The 24,776-nt window shown below is 39.6% G+C and overlaps 1 long non-coding RNA gene across 1 annotated transcript; it reads right to left on the bottom strand.

Moving 5' to 3' along the window:
• Positions 1-2,796: 2,796 nt before the first annotated feature.
• On the bottom strand, positions 2,797-24,248 carry LOC116733768 (uncharacterized). The gene is made up of 3 exons (XR_004342110.1): positions 24,238-24,248; positions 22,333-22,417; positions 2,797-3,143 (listed from the first exon to the last, which is right to left on the bottom strand). It is a non-coding gene; the product is annotated as an uncharacterized LOC116733768 (long non-coding RNA).
• Between the last annotated feature and the right edge of the window lie 528 nt (positions 24,249-24,776).

Below are 24,776 nucleotides of genomic sequence, written 5' to 3'. Positions count from 1 at the left end.
TCAAATGTAAATCATTTTGGTAATTCTAACTAAGCTAAAAGAAGAAACTTTTGGTCTGATTTAACTTCAGGCAGTGAGGAGAAAAATGTCGCCTTTATATCTGGTTTCAGATTTAAGCGTACCACAGCTCTGGCTAACATGGAAGCTTGTAACATGTACTTTGCTGTCAGAGATGATTAGGACTTGGGTATTTTACAGCTTTGACTCCAAATTCAGGAGACAAAATACATTTCACATGCAATATTATTGTTGTTTTTGTTGGTTGATTCATGTAAATTGCATTGTCTGAGCTACTTCTGTCCTCCTACAGAAAATTATTTTGTAGAGTTGGAACATCAATCAATCAAGCTCATTTGTACAGCATATTTCAGCAACAATGCAGTTCAAAGTGCTTTACATAATAGCACTTTGAATTTTTGTATAAAAATACAAAACTACAAAGTCATGAAATGTATCATATCGTCAACAGTTGAGAAAACCAGTAACATTGTATTTAGATGAGGACAATGTTTCATTATTGTGGCTCAAAAGCAACTCTAAACAGACCTTTAGATATTACTTGATATTATTGCACTGTAAACGTCTTGAGAATGATTTGAACGAAGACTTCAAGTGAATATTCAGTGGAGGCTTCATATGTCTAATATCTACACAGCCCATATTTCAACATTTATATTTGTTGATAGATGATATCATGAGCAATAACTACTGGCTGTTGGAGTATAGTAATATTTGATGAATTAGCTGCATGATCAAATTTGTTATTAATCCAAAATTATGCTAGAGATTAGAGATTGTAGATGAGCTATTTTTTTTGTTTAGGATCTCCTCGAATCAAGTCAGCCTCCTGCTGTGATTATGAAGAGAAGACAGCTGCTGTGGCTGATCTGATTTTTTGCAGTGAAGGAATGAGAAGGGAAACTTCTTTTTACCATAAACCAACGTTTATTTGCATTTTGTATGAAGTCAAACTGGAGAAGTAATTTGTTACTTTTTTTTTTTTTTCAAAAATATCTTTATTAGAATTTTAGCAGTTTGAACAAACATCTTGAACAGTATACAAAGTGTGGCAACAACAGTAGAAGTATTACTGTTCAAGTCAATACAAACAAAAAAGGACAACAAAATGTCTCTCACAATCCTGGTTCCAATACAACCCATCACATATTCCACACATCATCTTTATATTGAGATTTAAGTTTAACAGTATATGTCCTCAAATAGAATTGTCTTTGGGAACTGCAGTTAACATGTTTTTCAGTCACTTGTACCGTCTTCCGAGATGTTCAAATCCTTGACATACCTAATGAAGGGATTCCAGATGAACTCAAACAAATCTTGTTTGCCCTTTAATATATATGTAATTTTTTCCAGAGGGAGGGCAGATAACATCTGCTGTACCCATTGGTTTATGGTCGGTCCACGAGTCTTTTTCCAAAACATTGATACACATAATTTGTTACTTTTAAAAGTAAAATGCCCTTTTTAAACTCGATAACTCTCTGCGAGTGCTTTTTATTTCTAATGCGTCAAGAACTTCCCCCATTTGATTCAGGTGTGGTTGGTCCAGTTACAGTTACAGGTGACCAATCCTCAAAGACTGGAGTTACAGGCTCCTGCTCAAGACCGATAATTAAGTATTTTAATACATTTCTTTCACAAGTACTTATTCACAAAACTAGGACCTCCAAATAAATGTTTTAGTTCTGGTTTTGTACCCTAGATGCTGACAGAAAAGTATTTCATTTTCCCAAAGAAGAAAAAAAACGCTCCGTCAAAATAAAACAGTGTAGGATCACCTCTGAGTTTAAACCACCAGACAAACTATTGGCTTCCCAACAGCAACTCCTGATAACTGAGGTATGCACTGTCTGAGCTCCACCTCCTTGGTGACAAAGAAAACCCCCCACCTTCTGGTGGGGGGTTTTCTGTCTTTGTCTCTCCTTATGCCTGTTGCAGAGCCGTTAGACGTCACAGAGCTGATCAGATCAGAAGAGGATCTGCTGCTGGCTTCAGGCTGCAGCTCCTGAACATCCTCTTCTGTTTGATATAATCTGTGGATAAACTAATCAGAACTTTCCGCCGTTTAGATTTCAGTGTCTCATTGCTTAATGTTTATGCATGTTTGTGTGTGTGTGTGTGTGTGGGGGTGTCTCTGTAGGAGGTTTTTCCTCCAAACACACCCTTATCTCTGCATCCATGGTTGCTATTGCAGCGGATGTGACAAAGTTGACTTGCAGCTCTATGACTGCTGGTAGATGGAGTCTGATTGGTCTGTTGGAGTAAAATGGAAACATTACAGTCACTTGTTGCTTTTTTAATAAAAGAACAGCTAGAAAGGCCTAAACGCTGCCAAAACACAACATGTTGAGAGTAAAATGAACAAGAGTTATTATATGATGTTAGCGTTAGCCTCTTATATTAGTGATATTAAAACAGTCCTGTTCCTTTATTTAAAGAGGCAGTATTATGTGTTTTCTAGGCACATAGTGTCATTTTATAGCAGAGTCAAGATGCTATGATAACTACAGCTGTTAAAAAAATGCTATATATATTAAATATGACTTAAAAGAATATGAGTTCCTAATTCAACACCTTTCAAATTGGGCCTCTGTCTCTTTAAAAATGCTCGTTCTGAAACTCTGCATTCAGGAAGTCATCACAACATGGCTCCTCTATTAACCCTTTGACAAACTTATCAGAGTTTCACTGAGAAGCAGCTCAGCAAACATCCACTTCCCCCAGGTGTTTGCTAATTGCTGCTGGATAGTCTGAAGGAGTTGGGTGGAACTGGATCTAGGTTGGTTTTCACCGCTGAAGTGTTACCATGGAGATTAAAGGTGTCATAAAACGGTGTGAGGTGGTGAAGGCAGCAGGCGGGAGACCCAGGATGTGAAGAAATAAATGTTTTTAGTGAAGAATGTCCAAAAATGACCCAGTCCACCAAATCCAAAAGCCGGGCAGCACGGCTGAGCGGAAGCCTGGGCTCGACGCCGGTAGCAACCGGTACATAAAGGATGAGACGAGAGACTGGGCACACGGACGACAGGGAACAGGACGCCAAGTGAGACGAGGACCCGACAGCGACACAGAGACACAGGAGACACTAAATACACAGAAGGTAATCGGGGAATGAGACACACCTGGGAAACAATCAAGAGGAGGACAGGACAGCACAGAGACTCAAAGAAAATACACAAAGAACTCAAAATGAACACAGAAAAAACACAGATCATGACAAAAGGATTTCTCAAACATGCATGAAAGAATCAAGGCAACATTCCAGGTGTGCTTTTGATGAAACAATTACTTTACAAAGCTAAAAAAAACGCTCAATTTTACATAATACTTCCCCTTTAATTGATTCATTTTCTAAAAAGTCATCACAGTAGTTTCTAACCATCTCTTTATTATTATTATTATTATTATTATTGTTATTATTCTGTTTAACACAGACCACATAATCTTTTGAGAGATGATTTTGAATTTTTGACTGAGGCTTGTGACCCTGTGATCATGTTCCTGAAAACTGATCTGCATCAACACTGAGAATATTTCCCTTCAGGAGTCGACTTTAATGACTGGAACATTCCAAAAAAAAAAAAGAAAGAAAGAACGGAAGAGAGAAATGAACGATCTCTAATGAGAATGAAAGCTTCCTGTTGAGACGCATCCTGGCAGAAACAGCAAAGCAACACGCTGTTATTTTCCTCCCCACTCCCTGACAGCACATGTTTTATGGAGCTGATAGAATCTCCCTGACTCTTCAGGGCAGCTCACACTCCTGCCGGCTCCACTGCTTATCTCTGGACTGATCCGCCGCGTCTCGGCACAGAGCTGCTCATCCAGCAGGTCAAAGACTCTCCAGACGAGCTGCAGAGAATACTCCAGGCAGTGAGGCCACAGTACGAGCACAACGCAGTGATTTTATTGCTTTAAATGTTACATTTATCTGCTCTAGTTTGAGTAAACAGTTATGTGAGCTGCTTTTGTTGACTTTTGTTGAAACAGCCGTAGTTTCATTGTCACAAACCCACAATACAGCTTATGTTTTGTTGTATCTTTGAACATCTTTACAGTTTTCTCTTGCTATTTTCTTCTAAACTTATAGATCTGTCGTATTCTGCTGACCAGGTTATAAACATACAATATCTTACCTTATAGTTTGCATGTTCTCCCTGTGAATTTCATGGATTCTCTCTGGGTACTCCAGCTTCATTCCCACAGCCCAAAAACATGACTTATATAACTGACTGCATATGTTACATATATCAATGTGGAAAAAATTAAGAGACCACTGCAAAAATGATCAGTTTCTCTTTACTGTTTACAGGGATATGTTTGAGTAAAATGAACGTTGTTCTTTTATTCTATGAACTATTGACAACACGTCTCTGAAATTCCAAGCAAACATTTTTTATTTATATGCAGAAAATGAGAAATGGTCAAAATGACAAAAAGCTGCAGTGCTTTCATACCTCAAATAATGCAAATAAAGTTGATATTCATTTAGAAACAACAACACTAATGTTTGAACTCAGGAAGAGTTCAGAAATCAATATTTGGTGGAAGAACCAGGAGGTTTTCAGTGTAGTGGGCTCTTCATTTTTTCCAGAGCTGTATTTATATTTAAATTTATTTTTTAATTAAAAGTCATTGTATATTAAGGTCCAAAGAGACATTTTAGTCCAATCAAAAGTGACTGGTCAAAAACTCTTTAGGGAACAGAATGTGAGACAAGTAAAAAAAAAAAAAAAGCAAATATCAGAAAAGCTTAGACTGAAATTTAAAGACAACCTCCTATTGATATCAATGTGCAACAAAAAAATCTGTTCAATTTGTCACTTGTTCAAGACCAAAATATAAAAAATAAAAATAAAAATGGGAATATATGGTTGTTGTACTGGCGATGAAAAAAGGGACAATTTAATCAAAAGCATCAACATTTTAAGTTGTTTAAATGTAGGAAGAAGCTGCTAGTTTAGTTAGAGTTTTATCGCTTTCATAACTTGTTCGTTGTTGGAGTTTCTCACTAGAACTCCCAGATTCCCAAACAGTGGCAGCATGTCTGCCACTGAGTGACACGGTGATGACAGAATATCTCTGTGGCAGATGAAAAACGTGGTTTTATTGTGGATAATTTGTGTTCGTAAAGAAAAAAAACCTGAACTATAGAGTGTAAGTTTGTAGACCACGTGTTAGTAACGGAGGTCCCACATTTGAGCCCAGCTCCTTCCAGGCTTTTCCTAGCTAATCTAGTTTAAGTTTAAACTTTTAATATGTCTTATTTTTTAATATGTCAAAAATACATAAAAACATATAAAAAAAAATCATGACTTTTAAGTGATACCAGTTGTCGCCTCGTGGTCTGAGCAGAACTTAGACGATGATCAGACATATTTCTAACAGAAACATGCGTACTGGTCTGAGTGCAGCCAGTTCCGCAAAGAATTTCAATCATTTTTTTTAATCAATTTGTTTCTCACAAATTCCATCAGATACTTTTCAAAAGACATTTTAGAAACCCCTGAACAACAAGCACAACTGCATTAGAAAAAGCAGAAGATCGGAACAAAGCGACGTTCCTGTGGACACCAGACCTTTGTGTTGGTTTGGCTTCGAGATAAATAATTGACTATTTCTGCCCACACGCAGAGGCCTTAAATAATAAATGTGCAGAAAGAAGCTGTTAAATGCAACTTTGTTTTTGTGCATGGGATATGAGAGGCTGCTCCAGTAAGAACGCGCCGCCGCTTCCCAGTGTGAAAAGAATCAGCATGAAAATGAAAGATGACAAGCTGCAGCTGCACTCTGGGGATGCTGGTACGAAGCTGCTTGACATTCTCTGGATGCGGTTCCAGTTCGGAGATTGTTAATGGTTCTGGAGCTCCATAATGCTCTTTAAGTCAATTGGATTTTCTCTAATGAGTTGCATTTTTATTTCCAGCTGAGAAAAGATGTCTTTTTTATTTGAGCATAGTTCCTAATGAAAATGGGAACAAATTCTTACTAGGCGGTCTGTCACGGTAATAAATGTTTGCTGGGCGATAAATTGTCCCAGAATTTATTGCGATAAATGATAATATTGTCCTGAGAGCATCTTCAAATGGTTTAATAATGCCCGGACACATTCAAGACCAACAGACTTCAGATTCTAATGAACATCTAACACTGGAACTGGAAGACATTTTAAATGTCCAAAATATAAATGAACAAAACAACAGAAAGAACAACTAAAATGAATCATGACGTCTCTGTGTACAGAATTGTCCTTCAATAAAAGGGCTGATTGAGACCAAAGCACCAGACTGAAGACTTTTATCATCCAGTTTTTGGTAGAAAGAGAGAAAAGAAATTGATTGTTTTATTTTAGAATTCTAATTTTTACTTGATTACTACAAAATGCACTCAAGCCATGATGACAAATTAAGACGTTATGACACTTATAATGATTTGAGTCCAAGTAGGGCAATTTCCTCATGTTTTCTACTCATATTCTAAAAATGTAGCAACTTTCACGCTAAGATCCTCCTCCTGGCTCTGATTGGTTGTTTGTGACAAAGCGGCGTATTTCTGCAGTTGATTCTGGGAGGCTTCAGTTTTTTTCGCAGACGCTGTCCCGTGTTATACAGTCACAACATACTGACAGTATTAACAAGTATGTAAAAAACTAAAAGACAAAACAGAAACTATAGAGATGAAACCAATTCCAACAACTCAGAGCAATAAGAGGTTTTCGTAAGTTGGCACGTTTTGAGATTTTGAACTTAAAACACCTCGCTTCCTTTTAGTGATCGTTTAAATGTTTTTGTGATAATCCCAGAACAGAATCCGCCTGAAACCCGTTCTTTACTCCTCAACATGTTGTCTGTATATCTGAGAAATACAAAAAGAGGAGATAAAAACCCCAACCCCTCTGCATACATTTATATACAAAACACCCCAAACTTGAAACAAACCAAGTAATGAGGTTCCCATGGAAACGTTTGCACATAATAAGCGACCTCTCTGTTCTGTTGTCTGACCACGACGCTGAAGTCGCTGGGCTGTGTGTGTCGCTGGGCTGCAGAGCTGGACGGAGCCAAAACAATGCAGCTCACTGGGTTTGGCCTGGAGAGGTGACACTGTGCCAGCCTCACAAACAAGACTGTGAGCACAGATAATGAGCCTCTGCAGGCACCAGTGAGGTCTGCTAATGAGAGGACAAAATGAGAGCGAGGTGGATGGCGAGTTAAAGGAGGAGAGTGTGCTGTCTTTAAAGACAGCAGCATCACTCCAGGCTTCAAACGGAGAGCGGAGGCTCTTAGAAAAGGCTTCAGCAAATATAATCCCAGCCTGGATCACCACCTCAAACTACTCTGCTGCACCGTATGGTGCTACAAACACACACACCCACACACACACACCCAGACACACACACATACACTATGCCGAGCATTGACTGTCAATTGATAACTTAAAGGAATAGAGATTTTTGAAGTGAGTTTCTGTGAGCAGATTCTATCTTACATACAGCAGATTAACCTCTGAAGGTAACATAGTTACTTGATTTTGCTATGAAATTGTTATGGAAAATACATAATATTTCCCCTTTAAAGGAAATTTGACTTTACAATATAACGTCTTGAAATTGCGCCTCTGTCCCTTTAAGAAGCTCGTTCTGACACTTCAACTTCACCATGCCAACAAAACGATGTTCTTCTATTATCCCAGTGAACTGTTCTCAGGATTGTTTCACTGAGAGGTAGCTCCTACAATGAGCTCAGCTGCACCAGGTGTTTTCTAATTGCTCCTGCCGCTAGTCTGTAGGAGCTTAGTGGAAAAAGGGTGCTCTGTGAGGGAGAAACTTGGCTGGAGACTGCAGATCCCAGGAGTTGCTTTTGAGATGATAAATACGTTATACGCCCCCCAATCCCCCCACCCCACCAAGCCCCACACTTCTAAACCTCTGACCCAGTAGCAGCTTTTGATTCTAACTGAACAGTTTTAGGCGATTTGTTTCACATATTTCACACTAGAACTGTAACCAATCACTAACCAATAGACTCAGTGGACCCCTGGTTCATGAACAGCCTATGCAGTGACCTGATGCTAAGATTCACTGAGGTTAAGTGTGAGGGTGCAGACTCCAAAGAGGCACACACACACGCACACACACTTCTGAGTGAGTGGGCGGGCCTCCTGTTATGAGACTGCAGGATGAATCACGTGTTTTTCTGCAGTCGCTTCGCAGCATCCAAGCAGACGTATCTTGAAAAGCGACTGATGTGGATCGTGTCTGTTATGAGCGATTAGATCCAGTTAAATATTCTCGGCTGGGATGCGAGTGGATTCCTGGTGATGGAACGAAGCAGCAGGACTCTGTTTTCAGAGCAACGCTGATAATTATTAGCAGTAATTAGCAAAATGCCTGGAGTGTGGCTGAGTTACTAACTGCTGGTGGCTGTTTAAGTCAGCGTTACATCAGCACCAGCTGCTTCCTGGTCACACACACAAACACACGCACATGATCTGTTTTTCTACGCTCACAAGGACTTCCAGTCGTTTCTACAGCCGAACCCTGACACTAACAGGTTTGTCCGGACCCAAACACAGCTCTGCCTCTGATGAGGTCCGGGCCGTGGCTCCCAGAAAAAGCGGTGGTCCTCATACTGTTGTATTTGTTGGGGGAAAAAAATGGGCCTTACAAGGTAAGAAATGCTAAACACACACACATTGCATCTTTTCTGCTTGCTCATCTGTTATTAACTAATATTTAATTTAGGAAATGCTCTCATGAAACTGGGACTTTCAGACGAGGGAACTGGAGAAGAATCATAATGAGGCGGGGAGGATTTTGGTCTCAGAGCTAACTATTAACTGGATCGGCCTGCGTCAGCGCTTTGTAGCCTTCATCTTGGACAAAGTTTTCTGGAGCAACGTTGCGGTAATTAAAGACGCCGCAGGTTATCCACACAGGAGCGGAGAACAAAAAGGGAGAAGGAATCATAAGGCGAGGTCACTGTTGTTAGGATACGCTGCTTTAAGATTCAACTGAAGTGCAAATATAAGCAAATGTACCATTTGAGAGCTAACTGAGAGGGTCCACCACCTGACCCCTACAGCTCACCAACAAACACACACACACACACCAGAAACTACTGGGAATAAATTATGTTTATGCTGGAGGTCACTGAACAGCCCGGAGTTCCAATATGGCAGCCATGTTTAAAACATGGAATGACGGTTGCATGTTTAAGATATTTATTAGCACATTTGATGTCTTATATCAAACTAAATCATTGGCACAAAGTGTAAATTAAATCTTACTGTTATTTCAGTTTCTTTGAACACATGAAATAGAGAAAAATGTATTTTATATCAGCTTGTCTTGCTAATGGAAGCTAGCGCCAAAACAAACAGCAAACCCCACTTCCTGCTTTCTCCCAGAATGAGGTGTGTGACATCACACCTGACCTGTCACCAAACTCTGAGTTCAGTAACCCTAACCCTAACCCAACCTTCTGTCTGCATGTATTTGCAATTATATAAAACCTAAATTGTTGTTTTGCTTCAAAACAGACACATTTAGACTTGATGCAAATTAGCTACATCAGGCATAACTGAACACGATTTTCAGTTTTGGTTATGTCGATTTTTCTAGTGATGCTAAACTATGGAACTGAAGAACTACCAAAGTTTCACTACATTACTCTTTGGCTAAGTAAAACACTAAATAGTGTGAAGTTAACCAGATTTTGTTCACACTCTCACTGGTAGATGTGTTTCTTAGACAACACTTAAAAAGTTCGACAGTGAATTCACACCTTTAAGCTGCAGTTCATTTGTCTAGAAAGCCTGATTTGTTTGGGGAAGTGTGATTGTGTAATCAAACTCTAAAAAGAAGAGTAAACTCTGGTCCGCCTACTAATCTCGGTCTCGGTTCGGTTGTAGTGGACTCTTGTTCGGTCCGAATGCATATGTCAGGGGTGCTCAAGTCCAGTCCTCGAGAGCTACCGTCTTGCAACCTTTAGAAGCATCCTTACTCCAACAGACCAGGATCAGCTCTGAACAGGCCTGGTAATGAACCGTTCATTTGATTCAGGTGTGTTGGAACAGCTTTCCTAAATTGGATAAACAGATGAGATATAAAATTTAATGTTTTCCAGCTATCCAAATTAAAAGCTTTTGTTGTAAAGAAACATGCTACACATTTCACAATTTCTCACAATGCCTTCCCGTTTTACTTTCACCGCCACAAAGACGCAACTCAACCTCTTGGGTTCAGCCAACTTGATAGTACCCCGATATCTGACAGCAATGCAAATTGAGGAGTGTGTGTACACACACAGAGTGAGTAATGATAATTTTAAGCAGGTGTGAAGGACAGCAGAACAGTGGAGCAATCAGCAGGACATGGAACAGGCGTCGGCTTCTGATTTTCCAGTCTCTCTGAAGCTTTGCATCAGCCAGTTAGAAGGACAAGAGCAAAACAAAACTGACAGCAGGTCCAGTCATTTTAGGTTCTCTAGAAAAACAAACTGTTATTTTCCAGTTATATGTTTGCTTGCGATGCTGATGGTGTAGTGATTAATTAGACAGAGTAAATTATTACAAATTTTTATTTTTGCGATTTTAATGATTATGACAGAGAGGTAAAGGAAGCCCAAAAGACCAGATTGCCTCAAAAAGTTGCAGGAAAGCAGCTTTTAAAAACAACAACAACTTTTGGAACTAGGATGATAAAACTGCAATAGAAACACTTTATTTGCATCACGAGTCACATGATAAACAACCAGATGTTGCCCCTGGCGCAAACTACGAAGAAGACAAAAGGAAGTAGTGGGAGGTTTATGCACAGCATGTTTTTTATTAACTCATCGCGTAAACAAGTGTAATTTTAAATGTGTTTTTTGTTTAATGGAAAAAAAGCATATGCAAAATTGTGGGGTTTTTTTTGGAATTAGCAGAACATTGACAAAGTTTTATGCTCATTTGTAACGAAAACTCAGCTACTGTCTGACATAAGGACAATCTGATCTGCATGGGAGGGTAATCATGATATGAAGGGCGTTACGAAGGAGAACTTATCATGATCATATAAAGAAAATCCATATCATTTCAGATAAGCTGGATTGTGTGAAGACACATTTTCTTTCTCCAGTTATTGTCATATAGTTGATTTTTGAAAACTCTGCATATGCTGTCAAGTAATTAAGATGTGAGCTAATTCTTCTTCTCTGTAGGTAGTTTATTAAAACAATGGAAACTCTGCCAAACTGAGTCACTCGATGACTCGGTTCATCAGAGGAAAGGCGATCACTTCACAGAGAGAACTTGTTTCCTTCACCTATTGATCCGTCAGGAACATTCAGAGCCTGAGCCCACAGTCTGCAGTGAGTGATTTAAGAAAGGTTTGGTTTGTGGTCAGAACATTGCTGTTATTTCTTTTTGTCTTCCTCTCCTGTCCTGCCTGAATTTATAAAAATCTGCACAGTCTACCAATATCAAGAAAAGGCTGGGTCAGATATTTTGTAAATCTACCAACTTTGACTTTTTACTAAGACTTGTAGAAGTCCAAAATATTCCCTAGATATTTACCAGGAAGCTGACTAGTTACAATAATTTTGTCCAAAATCTGAACAAATTGTGCCAACAGGGGACCAATATTTTTAGCTGAGAGCTGTGACTGACCGGCTAGAGGAGCTGTTCACTGGTCATTTCAGAAACATGCTAATCAAAATGTTTGCAAAGCAAAGAGAAGTGCTTCCCTGCTGCGACAGGAAGGATGGAGAAACAAAGCAGAAAGCAGAGAAAGTAAAAGAGTATTGATGGGGAAAAATGAGAGGCAAACCAAGGTTAGAGGACCAGGTGGTTTGACACTCATCAACCAGAACCAGAGCAGGGGAGGAGAAATGAGAACAGGTAATTATGTTGGAGATTTTCTCTGCATTTACTGTAACAAAACCAGTGGGAGGTCATTAAAAAAATAAAGTATAGATATTCCTGAAAACCTCCAGAGAAACTGGCAAAAAAAAGGCTTTTTTTTTTTTACTATGTGCTGCATCAACAAACTCCCAATATCGCATTTCACTATGAGAGTAGAGAGGCTGCCAGTAACTAGCAGAATGTATGGAGACTGTCCACATACACATTCAGGCAGAAGATACAGAGCAACCAGAACAAGAACCAACCGTCTCAGAGACAGTTTTTACCCGATAGCAATAACAAAACTAAATGCAATCAAAAACAACCATTAATCATCATAAATGATGTATGTGAGAATGTGGCTGTTCTTATTTATTAGTTTTTTTTATCAGTTATTTGTTATTTATTTCTTACGTTGTGTGTGAATTGTGAGACAGTTATTTTTTGTTTTTAAGCATATGCACTGACTGATGGCACTTTTTAAATTTGGTTGTTCTTGTGACAATGACAATAAAGATCCATCTATCTATCCATCTATCTATCTATCTATCTATCTATCTATCTATCTATCTATCTATCTATCTATCTATCTATCTATCTATCTATCTATCTATCTATCTATCTATCTATCTATCTATCTATCTATCTATCTATCTATCTATCTATACTGGTGTAAGAAGAACTTCATCTGTCAAAGTCTTAGGCACCAGCACCAGATCCCTCACATCCTGCAGGACTTCCAGGTCCAGACTAAGGATGGCGAACACTTTCATTACATATTATGAGTAATGACAGGTTTAGGTCTGCGTATGGAACTATATGACTTGAGCATCATCAGTGTTCAGCTTAGCAAAGCTGCTGCTTAGTTTCTGAGATTCTGGTCATAAACAACCAATCAGAGCCAGGAGGAAGTTGTCAGTGCTGCCAATTATGCTTGTGTACACACTGCTAAATGTGCTAGTGAGTGGCGGAGAAAACTATCATCAGTGGCAAAGCTAACTAGGATGATCCTTCACAATACACTCTACCATTGGGAAGTAGCTGTACAGCATGATTGACAGCGCTAAGAACTTCATCCTGGCTCTGATTGGTTGTTTCTGACTCATGACCAGTCAAACTGCTTCTTAAGCCACTCCTTATGGGCAAGGACACTAGGTTAAGGTTACATTCATATATATTTGATAAATTAATATTTAATTTCAAGGCAATAAGAAGCTTCTGATCAAACAAGTAATTAATTTTTCTAAGTATAATTTCAAGGACATAAAATCTGAGGGCGGCTGGTGTAGATCTGCCTCTTCATAGCAAAAATGCTATTCAGAGGCAGCATAGCTTTTCTCTACCTACTGAGCCTAAAGGTTTAGCTCTGAAAAAGTTACGTGCAACCTTGGAAAATAATCCAGCAGGTAAACATAAATAATTTAGTTGGTGAAATCACTGAGAATCTGGGGTGTAAAAGACCTTGAAGCGGGCTGAGAACACATTCTGCTTCTACTGCTGCGTTTCCTCAGGCCTGGCGCCCAGGATGAGACGAAACTCCGTCTTAACTGTTTAATATTATGATAAATGGAGAGAAGATGTGATACCACTGTGACTGGAGCAGGGAGTGAGGATGTGGAATGTGAAATTAGATGGTGAATGTGTCGCTGGTGACAAACCCAAAGTGAGATGGAAAAAGCATAATGGGATGAGTGATATTCCTCCTGGGGGAGTTTTGCTGATGGATATTACACCACTGCATTTAGCAGATTGTTTCCTGCATAACTTTACTCATGGAAGTGAGTCCCTTCATAGACATGTTACATGTTATAGGCATGTTTGTTAAAGTAGATTAATGTGTTTGGTTCCAAATAGTCCATGGATTCTATCAATAAATAGGAGACTAGTTTTCTTTGCTGATATCATGAGGTAGAACAGCAGATCCTTCTACTAGAGATGGTTCTTTGTATCTGTTCTTTTCAATGAACTGTTAGAAACACTAGCTCATCTTTAGCTTTATTTAGATTGAATCATTTCAAAAACCTCAGTCTGGGTTACAGTTGAATCATTTCAGGGCTGAAACGATTCCTCGAAAGATTCAAATACCTCGATTATTAAAATTCCTCGGGAAAAATGTATCTGCCTCGAAGCTTCGTTGAATTATGTGGCATTATTTAGCTCGCCATGTTCCGGCCGGGTCACGAGTTATTGATGAAGGCTAAGTGCTAGCAGCATAACGTCCAATTTTCAACTTCGGTCAGGGAGAATTTTATTGATTGATGTTAATATCCAGGTTTTTATTGTTTTTCGGGGGACCAATAATCATCCTTACAATGACTGGCGGGATGCCTGGAGTACGGCAGCTTTTCTCTTCCCGGAGTTGCTGCCTGGTGGTGCTCAAATATGAAGAATTGGATTGATGTTGCTATCCGATAGTAGCACTGCAGTTATGTTAGATTTACCAATATTTAGTTTAATAAAAATTTTTTAACCCAATTACTCGATTAATCGCAAGAATAACCGATAGAATACTCAATTACTAAAATATTCGTTTACAGCACCCCTAAATAATTTTATTCAGGTAACACTAACTCGGAGGAATGATGCTCACCTTCCGGATGTTAGGCACAAATCATTTAAATAACTGTGGTTTAGTTGGTTTTTGCTTGTGAAATTTGAAGGTTATTAAAGTATAATTTCTGGAACCTCTTCAATGCAGCCGCTTTCAGAACGACTCGGAACAACTGATGAATCAGCTTGTTGCCGAGTGGCATCGCACTGGAAGGATTTTTGTCAAACTACGGGTGTCATGCGGCTTTGTGCTCAGATGAATGTGTGGGACGGGTTTCATTTGTGTCGTCGCCGGTGAAGCGGAATTTGTCATTCTCGTGATTGGGAGAGGAAAGGATTATGTGGGATTTCCTAAACATCAGATGTTCTATTTTAGTTTTCGGGGAAGTCATTGAGACTTTAGTGCAGAGTTGGCATCAAGAGATGGAAGTGAAGGGATAAAAAATTTTAAAAAAAGAACAAGAAGATGCATTGAACATTATCGTGACAGCTCCTCTCCACATGATTCACAAGACAATAACATGTGGTAGTCTCACTGAGGTCCCTGGATCACAGTACAAGACAAACAAAAAGACGCAGCAGCTACAGGCGGAGAGCAGAGACAGAGGAACGGAAGATGTGAGGAAAACATGCAAAGAAAGACAAAACAAAAGATCAGTTTGATTTCTGTTTGCTGACGGTAGCTTCTTCACATTTTGGTATCAGTGTCATGATGACCAGAGTCCTGACAATCAGTAGCTCTATTGAATTTCTTACTAATTGAAAGATTAACATTTACTGACCTCTGAAAGATTGTAATATGAAAAATACATGTAGTTTGGTTATTAGCAGCTAATTTGCCTTTTTTTTAAGTGGTTGGAAATCAAATCTGGGAATTAGCTATTACTGTGCAGGTCAGAAAACAAGTAAGATTTGCTAGCTTTTATTATAACTCTAGAAAGTTATTACATTTATTTTTACACTGGAGTCATTGTAACATAAAGGAAGGCAGAGAAAGTCTATTTGTACGACACATTTTAGCAACAAGGCATTCCGAAATGCTTTACAATACAAAAGCATGAAATTATAAATAACCAAATACTCTGCAAGTAAACAACCTGTTCCCCTTCTTAGCTTGTGGGGGCGCTGCACCAAGAACTACTGAAGGAAACGACATGAAAACCTCAGAAGAAGACACCGAGCACAACTTTCTTCTTCATAAAATAGAGTGGCATCAGATTTTAGAGGTTGTAGGATTTCTCTTTCATCTTTGGAAAATGTGCAGAATAAATACTCTTCACTCCACTTCTGACTACGAACCATTCATTTCTCCTGCTAGCACTGGATCCTCCCGTTTTATTACTTTTTTTGAGAAGGACCCAGAATGCCCTGCGCCACAGTCCACTTCCTGCTTTTTGAGCAATCTCCAGGGTTGCAAGTGATTTTTAAATTAGATGCCAAAAATGCCCATATCATATTCAAAAGAGAATAACCCAAAATACAAAGAAGACAAGAAAAAAAGAATGTTTAAGCAGGAAACTAAACTCAGGGGAATTATAATATATGGCAATACCTTACTGGCAGCAATTCCGAGACATTTTAAACCCAAATAAATAAGGAAATTATTTGAACACAAATGAAATTTAAAACCCAACATTCATCCCCGATGAATTCATCCCCAGTCTTAGGAAGTCAGACATTTTTAAATGGATGAAAAGACGAACAAACAAAGATCCTCAACAAATATCCAAACTAAACCAGAGCCAATTACTGTCCCTCAATCAATATGCTGATACATGTTTTGCTGGAGGTACCTCTTTGTCATTAAATCTTTTTCCTTCATTTTAGAGTTGTTTTTTTTAATTCCTCACAATTTTATTTATCTATTTTTAACTGACAGAAAAAAAAGTAAAGAAAAAAAAAAAGAAAAGCATAAGCAGATCATGTTTTTGATAAATAATATTCATTCTATTTATCTTGCAAATGGATCCTGGCAACATGCCAGTCATTTGCCTGGCTTAGTTAAACTACAGGAGCTGATGACGGCCCAGATTGTGAAGTAATTAGTCTTCACCTCAGTAAACACCAACTCATTCAAATGTTCTGGTTTTCCTCAGGTAGCCTTGAGATACTGTATGTTTTACCCTGATACAGTTACACTGTTCAATCAACATTTAAGACTTAAAAGAATCACTTTCGTCTGACTGCCTGGCTAAGTGAGAATTTTCTACACTTTTTCCTTTACTTTCTGATGATTTAGTGTTTTAGATGTTGGTATTTGCTACAAGAAAATGATCACATTGAGGGCTCTATGCGACATTAAAGCAATAAAAAGTCTTGTCCTAGACTAGATCATTTTGGCCTCAACCTTTGGTTCTGAACACCATCACACATTAGAGCGTATGCAAAGTGCTCCAGTTCTCATTTTTTAACATCAATGGCAGCACACAGATGACAGCACTACATTTTTTTCCTCCTTTCCCCAAATGGGTGTTTATGATCTAGTAGCAAATCGCAAACAATTGTATCCCGTAAACTGAACACTCATCAGTACTCACATGCTAACGTCAAAGCGATCCTTCTACCCACTGTCTGCATGATGTTGAATGCAACATGGATGAAATGAATCATCCAATATTCCACAAAGGAGATCTTCTGGAGAAACGAGAGCCTGGAAAAAACCCAAAATCTACTACTACTTTCTACTACTACTGGTCTACCTTCTAGTGCAAACATCTTAGTTCACTTGAAATAAGACAAAACTAACTTAGAAGTAACTTTCAGTAGGGCGTGCCGTGGTGGCGTAGGGGTTAGCACGGCCCACATTTGGAGGCCTCAAGTCCTCGACGCGGCTGTCGCGGGTTCGATTCCCGGACCCGGCGACGTTTACCGCATGTCTTCCCCCCTCTCCTTCCCCCTTTCCTGTCAGCCTACTTCATGAAAAGGGACTCTAGAGCCCACAAAAAGACCCCCTGGAGGGGTTAAAAAAAAAAAAAAAAAAAGAAGTAACTTTCAGCAAGACATAGGAACTTGTTTAAAGTTCGCAATCCCTTAATATTGATGAAAAAGTGATAGTTTCACTTTTAGATTATGTCACTTATAACACGACATTTAGTAAGTGAAATAATCTGCAGGAGGATTTTTCATCAGTATTAACTAGTTATTGTTTATAAGCAAGTTTCTATATTTTGCTGAAAAGTTACTTATAAGTTAGTCTTGTCTTATTTCAAGTGAACTGAGATATTAGAAGCCAGACCAACAATGCTTGGTGAGGTTTTGTGTTTTTTGCAGTGAAAGAAAGATGAATGTATTATTGTGTGTTTGAGTGGATTCTGAATGTGCTGTAGAGACTCAAAGGTCATTCTTGTTCTCTTTGTTAAGTTGACCTCCTGCTGAGCAAAGCAGGACGAACATGGAACTTCAGTCGTCGCTGTTTTTAATTGACGTCGGCTTCTTTGTCTTTGGGTCACTGGCTGTTTGTGTCTACTTCCAGAAACCTGCCTTTCAGTTCTATTTAAGCCATTTCCTGGCAGCATACGTTTTCATTCCCTCTCACTTTCCAACTCTCAGATCCACCCACTCATACCAATTCCTCAACATTTTCTTATTCACACATTTACTCCCACATCTTCTGGTCCAGACACTGCGGGGACTTGTGGAGCAGGAAACACTTGGCGCTGGGTAGATATCCCCTTCAACAAGTCGCTGCGTTTCGCGGCTCAGTTTTGGCTTGTGAAGCATTTTAGACGCGAGAGCTGATAATCACATCTCTCCCAGTAAACATATGCAAACATCTTAATTAAAAATCCTCACAGTTTTTAATGTAACTCTCACAATCAAGTCAGGTAACAATTCCCTTTGGTGAGTAACAGATACTTCAGCTTTGATGGCGTTAACCGACAATTTGGCTTGTTTAATCGTACACACCCATCTGACTTTCCTCTATGCTTTAGAGGAAAATACTTTTCCTCTTTATGCAATTAATTTAAAGGAATTAATTACTTAAACAGTTTGTCATGAACTGTGTTAATGAGATAAAGTTTTGCCAAAGGTCTTTTATTCAGAACAGGTTAGTCTTCCAGTGTCGTGTTCCGTGTTTTTCTGTGTGTTTATTTCGAGTTTCCGTGTTTCTGAGTTTCCATGTTGTCCTGTCTTCCCCTTGATTGTCCCCAGGTGTTTCTCGTTCCCTAATTACCCTCCCGTGTATTTAGTGTCACCTGTGTGTCTGTGTCTTTGTCGGGTCCTTGTCTAATGTGCGCTCAGTCCTTCGTGTGTCCATTTGTAAAACCTGTTGCTACCGGCGTTGAGCCCTGGCTTCCGCTCAGTGGTGCTGCCTGTGTTTTTGGACTTGTTTTGGACTGTGTTGACTTTATTTTTCATTAAAACCATCATTTCTCACGGCATCCTGGGTCTGCTGCGTCTGCCTCACCACCTCTCACACCGTTACATGACATCCAGGTGAAATCACCTGATCTCATAAAAAAAGAGAGAACATTATGTTATGTTTGGCTTACACATGAGAGATGATACCCATAAAATCACAAAAAGAGATTTATTATTTTGATGCTTGATCCTCTAAACTTTGATTTCAAACAATTGCAAAGTCAAAGTTTGATATATATATATATAGCATTTTTTATAACAACTGGAGGTAAAATAATAAATTGATTGTGCTGTAAAAAGGCGCTTTGTGCCTGGAATATACATGATACTGCCTCTTTAATGATGTGAACATTATGACTATAAATGGTCGCATTATTTGCTTTGCATTGCAATTGTTCAGGCTACATATTAAATTATATGTGAATAAAAATTTAACAGCTGTGTGCACACTTGAACGCCACTCTAAGCCGCACTGTGATCTGTAACATTACACTGCGAAACAAATTATATTCAGATTAAATGGCACAGCCACTATTTATTGATCGTATCATTTGAAGTGCCACTCTGACCTTTCCTTTATCTGCTGAAGGTCAGAGACAGTGTGACACCAGAGCGGCTGCTGCCTGCCCATCCCTCTGCCCCACAAACGCCTTCCGCTCCGACTCGTTCGTAAACGACGGTTTTAATCCAGGAAATAAAAATAAAGCCTTCCATATTAAGGGTGGCAGGAGTTCAGTAATGGGCCTGACACAGTGTGGGTTTAGATAAAGCCTGGTGCTTTTCAGGCAGATTTGTTTCACGGAGTCCATGAGCGAACAAGCCTCATTAGATTTGTTCATTAGCCTCTAACTGCGCTTGTCACCATCAAATAGCTGGAGCAGAGATCAGACGCATCCACAGTCATTTGGGAATAGCTCTAAACTCCCCTAGTGTGTTTTCAGAGATAAGCATCCTAGTTCTGTGTGTGATCGGGGTTTTTTTTTTTTTTTTTTACCCCTCCAGGGGGTCTTTTGTGGGCTCTAGTGTCCCTTATATGACAGTAGGCTGACAGGAAACAGGGAAGGAGAGGGGGGAAGACATGCGGCAAATGTCGTCGGGTCCGGGAGTTGAACCCGCGACAGCCGCGTCGAGGACTCAAGGCCTCCAAATACGGGTCGCGCTAACCACTATGCCACCATGGCACACCCGTGTGATCGGGTTTTTAAAATTTATTTCTAAATAAATAAATACCTCTTACCTCTTATTAGAAATTATTTACAACAGCATAAAGTTACGGCACAGACTGATTTGATACATCAACTTTTATTGTTGATTTTAGTCCATTTTGATTCGACCAAATGAAAAGATGTAGCCATGTAGCCAGCCTGCGCATGCTGGGTTCTCTCCGGGTTCCTCTCACATTCCAAAAACATGACTGTCAGGTTAATTGGTCTCTCTAAATTCTCCCTAGGTGTGAGTGTGTGTGTGTGTGGTTGTGTGTCCTGTCTGTCTCTGTGTTGCCCTGCAACAGACTGGCGACCTGTTCAGGGTGACCCCGCCTCTCGCCCGGAAAGTTAGCTGGAGATAGACACCAGCACCTCCCGACTCCTCTATGGGACAAGAGTGTTAGAAAATGGATGGAGGGATGGATGTTCCTCAGTTTGCCAGCAGGTGGCAATGTTCCCTCAGAGGGACTCTCCATATGAACTGTGAATCATTCACAATTACAGCTCTGAACAAGCTGACAAAAAGGTGAATTTAATCAAAATATCAACTGTTCCACATTGACATGCTCAGACATGACTCATTATAAAATATACTCACATTATGTGGCTGGTTAGAACCTCTAAGGCATCACTCCATTTGACAAGACTTACATTAGGAACACCAGGATAGTTACTGATATCAGAAGAGGGATTTTAGATTTATTTTCATTCCTCCATGGGTTACAAATACAATCAATCCCAAGACTTTGAAGTCATGTTCTAAGAATAAAGTATGGAGGCTCAGAATGTCAGTAACCTGAGCGCTGTGGTCAGAGGGTCAATCTAAACGCAGTGTGCTCTGTCAGGTCAAATGGGTCACATTGATCTTCTTCAGAGATTTAAAGGCAAAAACATTAGAGTTGCTTCAGAGATCAGAGGCTTCTGCAAATTCAGGGAACTAATCTGGATCAATAAGACTATAATTAACTCCATTAATGATGTATAGTTTTGTCCTGTTACACACAACCCAATGTGGTCATTCTGTTGGTCTAGTTCTGCACAAAACACTAGAAAATGGTCAGATTTTTATTTTTCCCGTCAATTGTTTTTGTTTTATTTCTGTCCTGGATTCACAAAGCAAATAGCCCTGAATTCTGTACGTTCTTTAGCTGGGAGCAATCAGCTTTATGCAATAATACAAGAAAACGATCGCAACAAGATTATGACGGTTGACGCTGTATGTTAGCGGTTCAGCTTTTTGGGACACTGTTCTTCTGGACTATGTGTTGCTCACACTCTGTATTTTACGCAGCTGTGTTCATGAAAGTCATTAGAACACTTGAGGTTAATGGTTAGGAGGGGTGAGATATTACTTCTCAGTAATATAGTGCATTAAAATTAATTTAATGAACTGAGACTTTTAGAAATAAACAGAAAAATCTTTTAGGGATAAATACTTTTCTCACCATTGTATCTGCTTTATCTTGCATTAACTTCACATTAAAACATAAAAAAAGAATATTACAAACGCCTGCAGTTAATCTATAGTACGTTTTCTATCTGACAGCTTGTGGATGAATACTGCTGGCCCTTTATACTGACAGTTTTTTCTATACCACCATTTCTGTTTTGTGTTTTTTTGTCCATCATAGTGCTAGCGTTCGTCAGCCAATCAGAGGAGACGTTCAGGGGTTGGATCTCCAAGCCCCGCCTACTTGGGAGCGGCTCCGTATGCGGTGTTTTGGGGGAATTGTAGTCGGCCATTTTACAGAAGAGTTATGGATTCAATGTGTTCAAATGACACACAACTTATGAACAGCTACAAATTGTCAGAATAAAAATAAACTATCGTCCTTCTGCTACTTCCTAGTTCATGGTTTTCACCAGCAATAATATCCAGCTGTTGATCCCATGACTCGTGTGATGGGCAAAGAAAGTGTTTCCATTTCATTTTTGTGAAATACATCTATTTCCATACCGCTGAAAAACCACCTCATCCTGGCACAAAAACCTTTTATCGAAAAATCTGTTTGTTTTTTTGACAATGAACGTGTTTTGATTAAGGTCATTAATTTTCATAATTTCAATTTGTGCAATTTCTATCATAAAATGGTGATGTTGGTGGTGAGGCAGACGCTTGTAGACCCAGGTAATGATGAAAATGCCAAAATCCAAAACACCAGACTGAGCGGAAGCCAGGACTCAATGCCGGTAGCAACTGGTTATACCAATGGACTGCTGACAAAACGAGACACATACAACAAGGACCTGACGATGAACAAAGGACACAGGTGGGGTTAAGTACACAGAGGGTAAAAACGAGACACACCTGGGAACAATCAAGGGGAAGACAGGACAACACGGAGACTTGGAAGACACAGGAACTCAAACTAAACACACAGAGAACTCAAATCCTTACAATTTCATGATTAATGTAATTGCAGCTACTGCCTACTGACTTGTGAAGTTACTAGGACAGAGCAGCAACGTGCCAGTATCAACTCTCCAGTCCAGGTCAGGTCCATTCTAAGGTCAAGCAGGTCAAATTTTCAAAAAATCAAATCAAATCCCAAGACGACAGGAGATGCTTCAGTCTGTTTTGGCTGAATAATCATCTGTGGCAAATTATGTTGCTTGGAAACATATTTTTCTGACTTCGGAGCATCAGACACAGTGGTGGTTCTTGTAGGAATGGCCCCGCCTTCTGCCAGGCCCCCAATCAATTAAACTGCAAGCCGTTGTCAGAGGATTTGTTTTTTTTCCAGGTAAAATAGGATAGGTAACTTCAGAACCAAACAAGAAAAAACCTCATTTCTCCCCAGGCATACAAGTATAAACAAACGTGTTCATCCTCTTTCTGATGCCACCCTGGGCGTCTGCCACACATCTCATATCAAACTGATTACAGATAAAGCCTGAACAGTACAGTTGATCTGTTTGGTGGGTGATATGGATCCAAGTAATTCAACTATTTAAAGAAAGCCTGAAGATCCCCAGCAGAGCGTGACATCCTGAGAAGATCCCAGTAATCATTTCATCTGTCCGTGGTTTTCCTGCTGCAGCTCATCAGGCCTCCATTTGCAGGGACATTTCTATCGCTTCTTTTCCACATGGTTCCCTCTCATCCGGCTCTTTGTTTCGCTCCCAGATGGCTGCTGACTCACGTCTATCAAACACTGCTGGGCTCTCGCTGCCCACAAAACTTCTTGTGTGGACTGAAGAATGCCCCCTGCTGACTCTTTCTGCACAAAATCCGTTATCTCCAAAACGCAGACTTGCACTGAGAGGTTTTTTTTTCTTCTTCCCCTTTCTCCCCCACATAATCAGTATAAAGCCAAACTGCTTGTTGAACTCTGGCGAGCTAAAATGAAAAACCCCTTCAACTAAAACTTGTGAAGTTTGAAACAGACGTCTGGCTCTCACAGCTGCTTGAATCGCGCCCCTGGATGCCCTATCAGCTCGGCTAGGCCCGGAAAATTAGGAAGGAAAAAAAAAAAGGCAAAAAGAGAAGAAAAAAAAGAAGCACATTAAGCTCCCGCTCTGCTGCCAGAGGAAATGATAGAATAATTTCGTATGGAAATGAGAAAGCTGTTTTACAAGGAGGAAAATTTGAAAACAGCACCGAGGGGCCTGCAGTAATTGAATGTCACTCACAGGAGGCGGGGTGGTTGTCTACTGTTTGACGCAAGCTGTAATTGCATCATGGAGTACTCACTTCTCCCAGGGAGAAAGTTGAGAGAGCGAGAATCTGGTAACTTTGTGCAGAGTCACGTCCGGTCAGGATGTCGCTGCTCCTGGCTCGTCGCTTAGTCACCACTTGTTGCACGGCGCTGACTGACATGACAGGGAGGGCTTCACGCTCTCTGTGTCAGCGTTCCGACTTATGAGTTACTGCAGGTGCAAAGGCAATCTGTGGATAAATGGAATCAGAAATACTGTCAAAGAGTTGAAACTGGCATGTTTGGCAGCAAGTTTAGAGGTTCTACATAGTATGGAATTTAAAGGGGCAGTTTTATGTGTTTTCCAGGCACAAAGGGCCATTTTATATAATAATATAAAATGTTACCTTTAGTTGTTATAAAAACGCTGTATATATCAAATATGACTTAAAAGATATTTAAGACTTTCAAGTCATATTTAAGGGAATTTTTTAATCTAATGCCTTGAAATTGGGCCTTTGTCTCTTTAAGAAGCCCCTGCTCCTACAGAAAGTCCGCCTTCAGGAAGTCATCACAACACAGCTAATCTATTAATGAACCTTTCTAGACTGAACATGTTTGTGGCAACACAGCCACATTTGCAGTTCTGTAATTCTGCAACACTTTGCACTATCTGAAAAGTTCCAACGGCTTCTGAAAAGGGAGACGTTGAGCTTTCCGGACAATATCAGGTTATTACGGTAACTTTGGACCTGTATCCGAAGTAATCTTAGTAGATGATAAATTGCGGAAATAACTCCCTAGATATTGAAAGTTACGATTGTTGTGGTTAAATGGGCAAATATATTGACTCACAGGACATTTAAAGAAATCTGTACAGTAAAAATAAGCAAAAAAAAATATCCAGGCGAAAATTTGAAACATAGGGCTCAAAGGGTTGAGCCTTTAACAACATTTTTACCAGATGTTTGCTAATTGATGCTAATTGATAGTCTGAAGGAGCTCAGAGATTCAAGTATTTTTGTAAACATGTATGAAGGAATTAAGGCAACGCTCCAAGTATGTTTTTGATGATAAATATTTGCTGCGTACCCTGTAGATGTTCGAGGGTAAG

Source organism: Xiphophorus hellerii, chromosome 15 (genome assembly GCF_003331165.1).
Source record: "Xiphophorus hellerii strain 12219 chromosome 15, Xiphophorus_hellerii-4.1, whole genome shotgun sequence".
Taxonomy (NCBI): Eukaryota; Metazoa; Chordata; class Actinopteri; order Cyprinodontiformes; family Poeciliidae; genus Xiphophorus; species Xiphophorus hellerii.
Note: the sequence above shows the minus strand (reverse complement) of the source record. Positions and strands in the feature narration are given on the sequence as shown.